The sequence below is a fragment of the Monodon monoceros genome, unplaced genomic scaffold (genome assembly GCF_005190385.1).
Source record: "Monodon monoceros isolate NGI ecotype Baffin Bay Population unplaced genomic scaffold, NGI_Narwhal_1 Super_Scaffold_21, whole genome shotgun sequence".
Classification (NCBI taxonomy): domain Eukaryota; kingdom Metazoa; phylum Chordata; class Mammalia; order Artiodactyla; family Monodontidae; genus Monodon; species Monodon monoceros.
Window position 1 is genome coordinate 87,892,566 of NW_021703778.1, and position 11,625 is coordinate 87,904,190.

An 11,625-nucleotide genomic window follows, 5' to 3' on the forward strand; every position below is an offset into this window, starting at 1 on the left:
TTTTAAGCAAATGAATACTTTTATTAACATGGTAAATTTTTTTTTAAACACACGGTAGGGTTTTGACCTCAAATACTTGTCAGGTCTGCTACTGAAATGAACTTACAGCTAGACAACTTATGAATCTTGAAGAAACCTCGTCCCTGTTCAGTCTAGGGTCCAAAACAGACAGCCCTTGCTTTTCTTCCCCAGACCCTCAAGGGCCTTTGCAAATATCTCTTTCATTTTATGTCCAGAATCCCCTGAAATGCATCAGGGTATTACATCGATTATATGGAATACCAAGATCTATCTTGTCTCCTATTCTAGGTTCCATGTCACATAAAGCTAAGTTAGGTTGTCCAAACAATATGACCAGACAGGTTACATCAGTGTGCCACATAAAACTTAAAATTTGAACAAAATACATCTCTCCTCCTTTGTTCTCACGGAGAAATTAAAGTTCCCAAATACAATACCATCCTTCAGCCCTTCTTCTGATTCATCAGTCCTAGCCAGATCAGCCCCATTCACATTCCCAGTTGAAGTCTGGTCCCTTCTTCAGCTTCTTTAGCAATCGCTTCATGGAGTCGTCTTCTAGAAATAATGCAGCTCCTTCAGCACCTTCAGAGCTGGAGAACTCCAACTCTGAGTCTCATCTGTTACACGCAGACCTGAAGTTCCAGGGAGCTATCAGGTCACACAATAAAGAGCAAAGCACCTCAAAAATTTAGAAATAACGAAAGCCCAGGGACAAATGTGACTGCTGCAAGAGCTTACAATCTAGACCCTAATTCTTGTGAGAGCATTTTCCAAATAAAAGTTACCTCCCCAAAGAAAAACATTTAACAGTCAAAACTCACATTGAGGTCATTAACCACAGACCATAGCAGAAACGTGGTGTAAGTGAGGACAGAGCGTAGACAGAGAAAAAAAGAGAAAACAAAAGGCTCTCTGGTTTCAGCTTCTCCAGGGTGTCAGCCAACCTCCATCAGTTGACCAGAATCCATTGGCTGTAAACGGCTGACCCTCCTTCAGGACGACTCGCTCTTCTCTATCCCCCAGAGCAGCTCCACCAGCATCTCTGCCATCATCGCGATCTCCTCAGCCTTCTCCTCCGCCTTCTTGCACCGTTTGGTCCCTCTGCCCTCGACTCCGTTGTCCGCGTTGTGCGATGGTTGAGCGTGCTCTCCTCTGAGGCCTCCACCTGCATCTTGATCTGGATGAGCATACTATCCATCTCCCACAGCTTGCTCCCGTTCTGCAGGTAGGCTCTCCAGTGCTCGCGGGTGAGCGCCGCGATGTCCTCGCGCATCTCGTTGATGACCGGGAGCAGGAACTGCTCGAAGTCCTCCTCGGGCTCCATCACCTCCACCTCCTCCGGCTCTGCCAGCTCCGCGATGTCCAAGGACCGCATCTTCCCAGCTATTCCAGAACCGCAGGATGCAAATCGGGCGCAAAGAAGCAGAGGACCTACATATTCACTTTTGGTAAATGCATAGAAAGATATATTTTATTTTCTTTAACCAGTCCCTATAGATGGACACCAAGTTTTTTAGGTAGATTCTTACGGTTGCATGGAAAAAATACCACTCTTCCAAGACATTTAAAAAATATAAATAAGACCCTTTTCTCAAGGAAAAGGAGGGTGTATTATAAGGATGTATATAGATTGGAAGTAGAACCAGAAGTGTATCTATCAGGAGTAGAGCTCTAGGAACCACCTTCTCTTTCCGGTGCCTCTATCTTTCTTTTCCCCATATTTCCCTAATAGTCCCTTCTTCCTCAGAGTGTTTGCTTCCTCTAGACATCCACTGGCACGTAATTATGGCTTGGCTCACTCCAGACTCTTAATGTATGCCATTTCTTCAGCTTCTGTTCCTGCTTCTCAATCTGTAGAAGTTCAAATATTTTCATCCCACACCCAAAGGATGGTCTTGTACATGCACTCCACTTTGGATCCCCTGGTGTAGAGACTAGAAAAAGAAGTGGCAAGAGATGAAGATGAAGAGATAAGTGAGGGCCAGATTATGGAGAAGTTCATATTAAGGGGTCTGGATTTTTGCCTAAGAGTAATAAGAAGCCATGAAAAAGTTTTAAGAGAGAGTGATGTAATCAGATTTACGATTTAGAAAGACTTTTCCAGCCAAGTGTGATTGTGCCTCAAGTATATAGATGGTATACAGAGGGCCAGTTAGGAGACTGTTGCGATAATTCAGGTGAGAAATGATAGAGTCAGGGAAACAGTTTTTAATTTCGGCCACTGGATCACTCCTGGGCCATTCACTGAAATAGGGAACCCTGGAGAAATGGTCAGAAGTTTCTTTGTAAATTAACTTGCAGCCATTTTTATAGCTGCAGAAATCTTTCCAGCTGTAGAGAAAACTGCACATCGCTTCACTACCTCCTTGAAGATCTTCACCTGACAACCTCAGATCTTTCTGTTTTCTCAAATCTATGCAAGAGCTGTATGGGGATGTAGTTGTCTTCAGTTTTAAGCTGTGAATCTCACTTTCACTCCTCTGGCTTTATCCTCTATCATATTGAAATCAATTTTCTTGACTGAATACCATGTCATACCTTTCACCTCTTCCTGCCAGTGTGTAAGAGATACATAAGAAAAAGTACAAAAATTTTCTTCTAATAATGAACTCATAAAGTGTGATCATCCCTGTGCCCCCTTATTTCTTCTTCTTCTTTTTTTTTCACTCTCTGAGAGGCTGCTTTGGAGGAAACATCTGTCCAGGCTGTTCTTCACTTCTAGGAAATATTAGGGATGATTGACGGAGGCTTTGAGAAATGAATTCCACAGGAAAAGGAAACAAGGTTTCTGGTTTAGTCAGCTAGCTTAGTTAACAAGACAAAAAATTCCCTTAGTCCAGGAGGGGAATAGTAGGTAGCACCTGGAAAGTTTCATTATGCCTGGTGCTCCGCGCATCTGCCTTTTATTCCCCAAGCAGGACCTATACGAGCAAGACTGATGGCCAGTTCTCCATCATGCTTGCGGCAGGAGACCTCTCTCCACTCCCTTTCTTCCTTTTCCTCTTCCACTGAGGGGTAATTTTTGAATGGGAGCAAATTAATTCTAAGAATTTACTACCTTGAAACACTGCTTGTTAGAATAAATGTTTTATTGCTTTTCTGCCCTTGGGGTAAGATCAAGCGTAGAATATATGTCTTAGCTATAGTATTATTTACATATAACTTCGGGTAAAGTAGCAAGACCTGGCCCATCTCACCTAAGTCCATTGAATTATTCCTTCAAATCGTTATCCAAGGATTAACAAGTATTTACGTCTTGATTAGAACTTCTTTAAAGATTGTTTATATGTCCTAGATTAGAGCTTTCTTAATGGATACATAGAAACACCAATTCCATGGAAATGCTCAAAAAGTAGATGGGGGTGGGGAGCATGGGTCCATGGGGCAAATCATTTGGGTAAGCACTTCATTCTCAACCTTCCTCTTGAAGATTCACAAATTACATCAAGTTATTAAAGTCCTGAGAAGTTTTATAATAAAGAAACCTATTAACTTTTTAAACAGTTTCATTAAGATACAATTTACTTACCATAAAGTTCACCCATTTAAAATGTATAATTCAGTGATTTTGGTGTATTTTCAGAGTTTTGCAACCATCACCACTAATTTCAGATCATTTTCATTATCTCAAAAGAAACCCATAAGACGTCATTCCCCATCCTTCTGCCCCACAAGGTCTAGGCTTATTTTCTTTTTCTACAGGTTTGCCTTTTCTGGGCATTTCATATAGAGGGACTCATACAGTATGTGGTCCTTTGTGACTGTCTTCTTTCACTTAGCCTAAGGTTCACTTAGCTGTCTTCTTTTTTTAAATTTTTTTGGCTGTGTTGGGTCTTCGTTGCTGCATGTGAGCTTTATCTAGTTGCAGCAAGTGGGGGCTACTCTCTGTTGCGGTGCACGGACTTCTTATTGTGGTGGCTTCTCTTGTTGCAGAACACGGGCTGTAGGCACGCGGGCTTCGGTAGTTGTGATGCGTGGGCTCAGTAGTTGTGGCTTGTGGGCTCTAGAGCGCAGGCTCAGTAGTTGTGGTGCATGGGCTTAGTTGATCCGTGACATGTGGGATCTTCCCAGACCAGTGCTCGAACCTGTGTCCCCTGCATTGGCAGGCGGATTCTTAACCACTGCGCCACCAGGGAAGTCCTAGCTGTCTTCTTTCTTAGCTGTCTTCTTTTTTTTTTTTTTTTTTTTTTAATTTATTTATTTATTTATTTTTTAGCTGTCTTCTTAACATAAGGTTTGAGGTTCATACATGTTTGTAACCTGCATCAGTACTTCATTATTTTTAATTTATTATTTATAAATAATGCTGCTATAAACATTCATGTACAAGGAAACCTATTAACTCTGCATGTGTTGAATAGCAAGATGAGACTGTAGCCATATGCCTGTGAGCATTTAGACATCATAAACTGTCATTTGATGAGCTAAGCTGTCACTGGGAAAATATTGTATTAGCTTAGGCTTAGGTTGTTCTTCTTCCACAAAATAATGTATATAAATTATATCAAAGGGAAGGAAAGAATATATCAGATGTACTATCATGTTACAAAAATGTTTGCATGCTTACCACTTTATAATATTTCTAGTAGAGAAGAGAGGAAACCTATCTTTTAGTGCTCCAGATGAGAAGGAAGAAGTAGTGGTTGGATGTCTTCACTGTCAATCTTTTTTTTTTTTTTTTGGGCGGTACGCGAGCCTCTCACTGTTGTGACCTCTCCCGTTGCGGAGCACAGGCTCCAGACGCGCAGGCTCAGCGGCCATGGTTCACGGGCCTAGCCGCTCCGCGGCATGTGGGATCTTCCCGGACGGGGGCACGAACCCGCGTCCTCTGCATTGGCAGGCGGACTCTCAACCACTGCACCACCAGGGAAGCCCTTCACTGTCAATCCTGATTAAAAGAGACGAAGGCAGGTCATCCGGGAGGCTGCAGTGACCAGGTCATGTCTTAAGGAAAATGTGGGGTCAATCTCTAGCTCTGCTTTCCAGAGAAAAGCACCAGGAGCAGGTGGCTAAAAAAGCACCAGGAGAAAGATCACCAGGAGCAGGTGGCTAAAAAACCAGTGTGGGTAATATCCAGTGATTACTTAATGTTCTCGTGAGTAAAAAAAAAATCAGGGAACTATGTTTAAAAATCATTTTAACTGGGCTTCCCTGGTGGCGCACAGGCTTCCCTGGTGGTGCAGTGGTTGAGAATCTGCCTGCTAATGCAGGGGACACGGGTTCGAGCCCTGGTCTGGGAAGATCCCACATGCTGCGGAGCGACTGGGCCCGTGAGCCACAACTACTGAGCCTGCACGTCTGGAGCCTGTGCTCCTCAACAAGAGAGGCCGCGACAGTGAGAGGCCCGCGCACCGCGATGAAGAGTGGCCCCCGCTTGCCACAACTAGAGAAAGCCCTCGCACAGAAACAAAGAACCAACACAGCCAAAAATAAATATAAATAAATAAATTAAAAAAAAATCATTTTAACTGATGCCTGCCTCTTCGAGAACTGACATTTTCACTTAACTGAACCTACTAATTAATTTGGGTCTTGGTTTAAAAATCCTTCTCTTTTTTTTGCCATATCAATTGCCAACTTCCTTGGAATTAATGTTCCATGGAGCATATTTAGGAAATGCTGCTCTAGTTGCCCCTGTTTTTAACATCATTCCATGAGCTAATCACTTCTCTTTGGGTCAAAAGCTGTGATCTTTTTCCAACAACAATCATTTGAGTCTTCATAAAACATCAAATACAGAACCTAACAACCTGGCCATTTCCCTATATTTGTGTCCTAGGACAGTTCAGTTAGTTTCTAATGTATTCCTACCTAGGGTCAAAATGATTTATGCTCTTTAAATGAGTAGTCAAAGTCCTGAAATTTAAAAACTGATCTAACATCACTCTTAAAGGAAATGTGGATGAACTGAACTGACAGTGTACATGGTGGCCAAAGTAGAGCTATAAACTCCAGAGGTTATATTTCTTTCTTTCTTTATTTATTTTTATTTATTTATTTTTGCGATACGCAGGCCTCTCACTGTCGTGGCCTCTCCCATTGCGGAGCACAGGCTCCGGACGTGCAGGCTCAGCGGCCATGGCTCACGGGCCCAGCCACTCCGCAGCATGTGAGATCTTCCCGGACTGGGGCACGAACCTGTGTCCACTGCATCGGCAGGTGGACTCTCAACCACTGCGCCACCAGGGAAGCCCCTAGATTACTTTAAATCATATCTTTTCTAAAAGAGAACAAGGATATAAATTCTAAAAGCAGGTCATATAATACTATTGAAAGCTGTTTACAACGCATATTCTTTACTATAGCAAATTTACCTTTCTAATTATGTTTCGTTTACAACACTGCTAAATTTTTCTAATAAGCCAATTGTTCTCATCGTTTTCGTTGTTGTTGTTCTTTGGCACACATGAAGGATGATGATCACTGATGTGACAGTGTTCTAGGGTTATCTGCAATTGCCAGACAAGCTGCAATTCTATCCCTTTATTTCCAATTCATGAAAACATATTAGAATGCAGTGATGTTATAAAAGGAACTACTACTTACTTTTTCTGGTAGGGAACTCAGCTGGGTTTAACCAAGCTAGTAGTCCTCTTTGAAAAAAGATCTCAAACAAGTCAAAATCAGAGCCAGACATGTTTCCAGTAAATTAAGGATGAGATGAGATGGGAGTAATCAAGGTGCAATAGAAGCCAGATTTCAAGGAGAGATTGCCTCTTAGAAAGAACTCATCCCAAAGGAAGAAGTAATTAAATACTGCCTTTCTCAGTTTAGACCTCTTGCCTTTTGGACTGGCCTTTTAAATATTATACTTGTACCACTGATAAACCTTGTACTACAGGAAGGGTTATTAAATGACCATTACCACAGAATCAGAGAGCAGAGCAGTGAGGGCATCACCACACGGAAATGTTCACAGCTCATCCTTATTTGGTTTCTACACTTTATCTGCCCAAGCCTTGCTGTTTTTCGTTAGGTTTCGAAACTTTCCCAATCTTGCTGCTACCACGCATCTCCATTGCTGACAGTGAGAGACATTGAGTCCCATATTGATTCTGAAATTTTAAAAATTTAAATTTTTAAAAATTTAAAAAGAGCAAGCATTCTTCAAAGTGACCCTAATGACATTTTGGGACAGTTAAGTCTGTGTGTGGGGCTGTCCTGTGCACTGTGGGATGTTTAGCAGTATTCCTAGCCTGTACCTGCTAGATGTCAATAGCATCCCCTCAGTTGTGACAACCAAAAATGTCTCCAGACATTGCCAAATATCCCCTGAGGGGGAAGATGGCCCCCAATTTGAGAACCACTCTGATAGAGGCGTGAAATATCCTTTACCTTTTAATTCAACTGAGAGAAAGAGAAAATGTAATTAAAATAATATTTTCTAAGGAAACTCTGGGGGAGAAAGCAAAACACAAAAGCATAGCATTAATAAATAGCTGTGAAGGTTATTCAACATTGATGATGTACATCATGCCACTGAATTGTTCACTTAAAAATGGTTAAAAAGGTGAACTTCATGTTATGCATATTTTACTACAATTTTTAAAAAAAGCATAGCATTGGTCAAGTATAGAGATTTCTGAATCTCATTGAACTAAACTTTAACGACAGATGAGCATTATAGTATAGTTTGTCACGTACCTAGATTGAGGTTCTTTCCCTTGCCTTAGCGTTGTCTGAGGAACTCTATCTGAAAGCCCATTTCTTTTTTTTTTTTTTTTTTTACGGAGCGCAGGCTCCAGACGCACAGGCTCAGTGGCCATGGCTTACAGGCCCAGACGCTCCGTGGATTGTGGGATCTGCCCAGACTGGGGCACGAACCCGTGTGCCCTGCATCAGCAGGCGGGCTCTCAACCACTGCGCCACCAGGGAAGCCCTGAGAGCCCATTTCTTAGGAAGCAAATATTTTAATATCTGTTTTGTGCCAGGTATCTGAGGCAGGTCTCCTAGCATCAGATTAGGACATTAGGCTGCTGATTAGTTTATGGTTCACCATCTGAAAGGACCATTATAATAGAAGGGATATTGGAGATCATCTTGTTTTACAGGTAAATAAAGTTGAGGTCAAAACAGGTTCAGTGACTTAAGCAGGATCTCGGAGCTCCTTGAAGGACATGCTCCTTGAAGGATCAGGACCGAGATATCCTGCTTAGAGTTCAGTATTCATGTTGCCAAATCACTCTAAAGCCTGTCCATAGAGATATATTTTTATCAGAGACTGCCAGTGCCTTTTGTGAATTATAGTCATTTTTATAAAGGGGGAAAGTGTCTAATGGGAAGAAAATGAATGCAGATTAACTGGAGTGAAATCATCTAAATATGTCATTGAGAAGTGACTGAGAAGCAACAGCTTCTGTTCTGAGGAAATAAGATATACTAGTTCTACACAGTGAGATGGATATACATTTGCAGTGTTTTAAAAGATTTTGAAGACTCACTTTCAAAAAACCCTATTTCAACCATGCAGTTTAATTTCTGTTCTCTGGGCTTTCGCAGCAGTGTTTCCTGGCTTTGTTCACACTGCATCCTGACCTGGAGGTGCCTCCCCCTCTTCAACACCTGCGGACACCTTCTCTTTTCTTAAAGCACAGATCAAATATGAAACCTTCCCTGAACTTCAGTTTCCCTCCAAGAAGGAATTAAACGTTTCCCTCTCCATATTTCCATAGCAACTTACACACACAGGCATTTCACCTACAGTTGGTTTTCATATTGCAAACTGGATGTAATTAAATACATAGAGAACGTGAATTGCAGTGCCTAGACTGGTTGCAGGTTCTATAACATGGTGGTGCTATGGAACTGCTGCTGCTTGTTGTTATAGAAACGTAAGGCTGAATGAATGGCTGGCGGTTCATTTTGTGAACTGGGCTGGAATTTCTTTTGCATCTTATTTCACTTGTGTCTCATATCTTTCATTACAATGGGTAATAAAAGTGATAACAGTGTGTATAAGAAGTCCTGGTTAATGATAATATTGTGTAGAGCTAGGAAAATAAAGGCCATGACTTATGCAAAAGTCAAGGGTAATAAATTCTTTGAAAAGACATGCAATGTCATTAGAGCTGCTGGATTTCATATCATTAGAGTAAATGTTAATAAGATTTTAAAAATTATCTTTCTGGAACATAAGTGCTTGGAAAATTTCAGGGCCAAAGATGAAAACAGAAATGGAAAAGCTTCAGTGTGTGAAGGTAAAGGGCCATGAGAAAGGTTCAGGCTTGTTTCTGTCTGTTTTGATCAACCAATCTGTTATTTTTAGGCCACAATAACAAAAACATCTTCATTGCTGAAAATACTGAAGAAAAATAACTATTATTTTTCTTTGTTATATCTCAATTCTTCCCATTGAGACAATCACTTAAAATTTTTTATTGAAATATAGGTGATGTACAATATTATATAAGTTACAGGTGTACAATATAGTGATTCATAATTTTTAAAGGTTTTACTCCATTTATAGTTATTATAAAATATTGGCTATATTCCCCATATGGTACAATACATCCTTGTAGCTTATTTTATACATAATAGTTTGTACCTCTTAATCCCCTACCCCTATATAGCCCCTTCTCCCTTCCCTCTCCCCACTGGTAACCACTAGTTTGTCCTCTATATCTGTGATTCTGCTTCTTTTTTGTTATATTCACTAGCTTGTTGTATTTTTTAGATACCACACAGAAGTGGTATCATACAGTATTTGTCTTTCTCTGTCTGACTTATTTCACTTAGCATAATGCCCTCCAAATCCATCCATGTTGCTGCAAATGGCAAAATTTCATTCTTTTCTATGGCTGAGTAGTATTCCATTGTGTGTGTATGTGTGTGTATACATACATATATATACCACATCTTCTTTGTCCATTCATCTGTTGATGGACACTTAGATTGCTTCCCTATCTTGGCAATTGTAAATAATGCTGCTATGAACACTGGGGTACATGTATCTTTTCAACTTAGTGTTTTTCAGTTATATACCCAGGAGTGGAGACAATCACTTTTATAATGCACTTTTTAGATAATATAACATTTAGTAGGAACCCAACTAATGCAAATAGCAGAATGGTATCTTTATTTGCTGCTCACTTAATCCTACCTTGTAATACTTTGTGTATCTCTCATCCTTATAAGATTATAAGCTTCTTAAGGGCAGGAATCATGACATGCATCTTTGTATGCCATTCTTCCCTTGGCTTCAGAAAAGGAGCACCAAACCTAACATATAAGTGGTCAATACTTTTCTCCCCTCTATGGAATATAATGGGGATTAAAAAGATCCTGCTTTTTTTTAAAAACCTTTTTTGTTGTGAAATAGAGCTCTCATTTAGCAAAGTGCACAATACAAAAATGAATAGCTCATCAAATTATTCCAAAAATAAACACCCATGTAACCACTGCCGAGCTCAAGAAAAAGAACATCACCAGCAACTCTCTCTCAATTACTATCTCCTTTGTTCTCCCAAGGGTAACCATTTTCTTGACTTCTCTAAGCATGTGCTCTAAAACACTGTTGTTCAGTCTTGCCTGTTTTTTTCAAACTTTCTACAAATGGAATAACACATTATGTATTCTTTGGTATCTAGTTTCTTTTATTCATCCTTATGTTTGTGAGATTTATCCTTAATGTAGGTATAGTCTGTTCGTTTTCATTTGCTGTATATCATTCCTTGTACAAATATATCACATTACATTTTTATCCATTCCACTGCTGATGTCATATTTGGGTTGTTTCCAGTTTGGAGAGGTTACAAATAATACTTGCATGAACATTTATGTACATGTCTCTTTGGCATATATATACACACATTTCTATTGGGTATCAGAGTGTTGAATTGCTGGGTCATGGGATATGTCCTTAACTTTAGTAAAGTCAAATTGTGGTTGTATCACTTCTGCCAACAGAGTATGAGAGTTCTTAGAGTTTCACCTCCTTGCCAACAGTTGTTATGGTCAGTCTATTTAAGTTTAGCTATTCTGGTGAATATGTAGTATTATCCATTTGCAGTTTTAATTTGCATTTCCCTGATTACTAATGAGGTTGGGCAAATTTAATATGTTTATTGGCTATTTGATATCCTCTTTTGTGAAATGCCTGCTCAAATCTCTTGCATACTTTTCAACTGGATTGTTTACCATTTTCTTGTTGATTTCTAGTAGTCCTTTATGTACTCTGGATACAAACCCTCTGTCAGTTATATACATTGTAAAGTTCTTTTTCTTTTTGCCGATTGTTTTTTCATTCTCTTAATAATGTCTTTTGATGAACAGAAGTTCTTAATTTTAATTTGAGTCAGATTTATCAACTTTTAAATTTATGTGTCTTGTTTTTGGTGTTTCCTTACACCAAAATCATGAAAATGTTCTGTATTATTCTCTAGAAACATTTTTTGACTTTTAAGTTTAGATCTGCAATCCACCTTGAATTGATTTTTATGTATGGTATGAGTTAAAGGTTAAGTTTCCTTTTTTCTCCCCAAGATTCAAGCAGCATTTATTGAAAAGATTGTTCTTTCTGCACTGCTCTGCAGTAGCACCTTTGTTAAAATCAAATGTTGATCAATGCATGAGCTCTGTATTCCATTCTATTTGTCTATCCTTGCA

At 39.8% G+C, this 11,625-nt stretch overlaps 1 pseudogene; it reads right to left on the reverse strand.

Annotated features, from left to right (window-relative positions):
- Positions 1-1,013: 1,013 nt before the first annotated feature.
- On the reverse strand, positions 1,014-1,396 carry LOC114905114 (annotated as a pseudogene).
- Between the last annotated feature and the right edge of the window lie 10,229 nt (positions 1,397-11,625).